Here is a 3,719-nt window from a genome sequence, read left to right as displayed (position 1 = left end):
ACATCGACGCCGTCAACGACAAAAACAGTTGTCATCCCCGTAGTCGTGGTGGTTCTCACAAGCAGGGCAACAACCGTCGCCCCCTCACAATGCAGTAGCAGTGGTCGCCTCCTTGCAACATCGTGAGCTCCCGCCATGGGTGGGTGAGAGCGGGAGGGAAGGGCGGATGGGGCTCCCATCTCACCGAAGGGAGGCACTTGGCCAGGGAGAGCACATGTGGAGGGGATCAATTGGAGAGGAACAAAACATAGGGGATAAAATCGTCGAGGGGGTATTGAAGAAATGGCAAAAACAGATGCGCTGTGCCCACGTGTCGCCGATGGAGACGATTGATGGGCAAGAGGAAATCCGCACAGAGTCCGTTTCCTCTCTCTTTTTCAAGCTGTTGGATTTCGTTTTCTTCTTTTATTCATTCATTTTCATGCAGAGACAGAACCATGACGAAAACCACAGACAACACGTACAGATTGCAACGCACGGCACGTGCATGCACACACAAGTGTACGGTTTCCACGCAGCCATAAGTCGACCGGATGCGTCACCGTTCTCGCTTGGCGACGCGCACGCAAACGCGGACAAAAGAAAGAAAGAAAGAAAACGCTACGACGCACCGTGCCATTTGCGCCCGAGATAATAAACTGGATACTACTACTCGGGAAGATGGCGATGACAGTGGGACCTGCCGCGAGAGCGAGTGACCGGGGGCAGCAAAAGGATATTCATATTTGGGAGCGTCAGTGACCTGGGGATTTGTTTCTAATGTAAGTATTGCCATTGTTTATCTTGCTTGTTTGGTTGGTGAGATTTCGGGAGTGAGTGGTGTGTGTGGGTGATGCAGTGTGAGGGCAGGTTTGTCTTTCGTTTGTTCAGGTCAAGCCCGAGACATTAGATTAGATGAAGATGTTGTCTGCGTCTGCTGTGGGGACTGTGATTTGTTTATTTGATGAAAGGGTGGGGACTGTGATTTGGACTCTGCTGCCGTGGATTTTTTAGCTCTTTTTTAGAACTTTTTTCTATATCTTTTGTGAGAAGAAAAAAGATTATTCTTTTAGTAACGAGAAGAAAAAGATGGAGCGACGGCGATAGTCGGATAGATTTTTCTTTCGTATGAATGGGCTTCATCATGGGCCTATGAGCCATGCGTCGGCGGGCTCATGGGCCTGTTTGTCCAAGCCAGCGTCCCACTGACGACTGCACAACAAATGAAGCAGCAATCCCTCAAAAAAAAAAACAAATGAAGCAGCAGCCACTCAGAAAAAAAACAAATGAAGCAGCAGTTCTCAAAAAATATGAAGCAGCAGCAGATCTTTTTCTTGTTCTAAAAAAACAGATCTTTTTTCTCTCTTTCTTTTTTTGCAAAATGGATGCATCATCAGCAGTTCTGAGCAGCACCACATACAGCTCATCAGATCAAATCAACGGCCGACACGTGGTGGTACGCTGTACTGCTGACACCTTGCGAGGAATTACCTATGGGAATGTTCACCATTAAAACCCCATCATAATCATGAGTACTGCCTTACAACTTTATCTTGTAGCAGCAGCAGAAATGACGAGACGCGGCCAGAGATGGAGACGCTTGAAAGAAATCTCGATCCTATATATGATCGTCGATTGGACTGGATGGCAATATCCACACTAATGACGGGATGGTACCGTACTACTACTCCTAGTCTCCTACCACTAGCAGCACGCGAGTACAGCATCAATTGACGGGTGGACAATTCCCTCAAGCACGAGGACGGAAATGGGGTTTATGTGTGAATCTTGCCTCGGTGACCATGCATGCATGTGGCAGTTGACACGAGCGTGCGTACGGGCCACGCACGCGGGCCGAATCAATGATCGTATCGACCGACGGACGAGTAGCAGCTAGCCCGCCGGTGCTGCTGCCACAGTGTCTTGCTCACAATGCGTCCGGCCGGCAGGCCGGCGTGTGGTGTCGTGTCAAGCGGCACTCACTGGTGCCGATTCAATGCTCGTATCGACGGAGTAGCTCGCCGGACTTCAAGGCCGAGACGCAGAGCTTGCCAGGGCCCGGCCACCGGCCGCTAGACTTGACTTGGGGGCTTCACTTCCAGAGCAACTAGGCAGGAGGAGGCAGGCGGCAATAACGCGAGAGAGTGAGTACGTACGTGCATGAGTGGCAGGGCACAGCATGCATGGCTCCGCTGCTGTGCTGCTGCTGCAATAACTGCGACACGAGAATGGGTTTCTCCCGCGAACCCACCCCGGCACCGCACATGCCGGACCATGGCGGAGCGCTGGAGCTCGCAGCCTCCGTCGACATCCATCGACCAATGCACGTCCATGTGTAATCTATCTGTAAGCTCCAGCACCAATGCACGAGCTATGCGCAGTCTCTCGCGGCTGCAGGGTTGCGTCCATGTGTAATCACGCCTCCCTCGTGTATGGCGCACCATGTGTGGTGAAACGAACGTGGCTCGCGCGCACGGATCTACGAAAAGCTGCAGCGGCGTTTTCCTTCGCCCGTGCCCGCGTACGCGTGGTGCAGCGCTACGTCGTCCTCTGGCTGAATCTCTTGCCGGAGGTCGTTCGGTCGCGTGCATTTACTCCGGTCGGGTGCGTAGGCGGGCGGCTACGGCCGTCGCCAACGTGTGATACGGCCTCTCGCTCGTCGTGAATCCGTGATGGATGCTGTCTGCTACGGATGGAGTAGGGCGAGGCACGTGGTGCCGCTGCTCGCCGGACTGGAAGATTGGTCGTGGCATGTGCACATTTTTCCCATGATGAGGCTGTATATGTTGCGTGCAAGTTCGGTGTGGCGGCTTAAAGTTAGGTTTGAGGTAACAATCTTAGCGTGCGCCGTGCATTTGCTTCGCGCATAACCGAGGGTGTGTTTGGTTCCCCGTATCAATTGGTAGAACGACTGGGCTAATTCACTCTTTGAATCATGTTTCACACTTTGTTTGGTTGCCCACAATGCCATGGGTTAAATGATAGCAGAAACACAAGCACGACGTTTGGTTGCAAATGTGTGTTCCTCGTATGCAATGTTTTGTTGTTTGGTGACGTGCAAGACGTGCCGTCGAAGATAAATATAAGAAACAAAGATTAAACTACATTTAACAATAAGACGCGCAAAATTGAAGCACATTGGTTGTGTGTTCCTACGATGTTGAGGCGGGGGTACCCCTTTTTTGGAACAAAAATAGTAACGCACACAGTCATACACATCCCATAGTTAGACTGACGTTTGAACCTGGGCTCTCTCAGAGCTCGGGAATTTGGCCTGACCGATCGCTTCCCTGATGGAATCCTGGGCGTTCAATTCGACGTCGGGTTGTTTCTAGCCATAGGATAAAATCTGGTTCGTGTTCGTCTATAGTGCTTTCCTTTTCTCACGTTCTGCATTTGGTCGTGTCTCACACTCGCGTGGGCTCGATGAAAGTGCAACTAATCCCCGACTGGTTTTGGTAACAATGTATAGCTCATTGAACTAATATCCTTTCAAAATAATTTTTTCAGGATGTTCAATGATTGGCATGGCATGAATTAGAGATGTGGACCCCTCAAAATGATAAGACAAGATTGGCAAAAAAACTCAAGACTCTTCATTTCTATTTTAGTGATCTAAGATCACATTGAGTCCATAGAAAAGTCAATACTATTAAAAAAGGATGAGGTGTTGCTTGATGGTCTACTTGCTCAAAGTGCTTAGTGATATTTAAAAGTGCGTTATCGACTAGAGGGAGGGG

Source organism: Triticum aestivum, chromosome 2A (assembly GCF_018294505.1).
Source record: "Triticum aestivum cultivar Chinese Spring chromosome 2A, IWGSC CS RefSeq v2.1, whole genome shotgun sequence".
Taxonomy (NCBI): domain Eukaryota; kingdom Viridiplantae; phylum Streptophyta; class Magnoliopsida; order Poales; family Poaceae; genus Triticum; species Triticum aestivum.
The sequence above is the reverse complement of the archived record's forward strand: the minus strand, read 5'-3'. Positions refer to the sequence as shown.